Source organism: Pteropus vampyrus, unplaced genomic scaffold, assembly GCF_000151845.1.
Source record: "Pteropus vampyrus isolate Shadow unplaced genomic scaffold, Pvam_2.0 Scaffold3, whole genome shotgun sequence".
In the NCBI taxonomy this organism is placed as follows: domain Eukaryota; kingdom Metazoa; phylum Chordata; class Mammalia; order Chiroptera; family Pteropodidae; genus Pteropus; species Pteropus vampyrus.
This window is the reverse complement of record NW_011888784.1, coordinates 5,984,532-5,984,872: the sequence shown is the minus strand read 5'-3', so window position 1 is coordinate 5,984,872 and position 341 is coordinate 5,984,532.

Sequence of the window (341 nt, the reverse complement as noted above, 5' to 3'; positions counted from 1 at the left end):
TTTTTTTTTCGGTCTGTTTCCTGGGATATTACCCCTGTTCCTTTCAACCCTTCTGTTGAATTTCAGATTTCACTTCTTATATTTTTAATTTCCAAGAGCTCTCTTTCTCGTTTTCTCATTGAGCTTTTTAAAATAACTTCTTATTTTTTCATGGATCTAACATCTTATATCTCTGAGATTAATGATAGTGTTTTAAAGTTTATTTTTTCCTGTTTCCTGCATTACCTTCATTCCTATAAGTTATCTCCTTTTTCTTTTTCTTTCTTTCTTTTTTTAATTTGATATATTCTCTCTCTCTTTCCACTTTGTAATCTTCCTCAAGAGACTGGTCACCCTTGGGC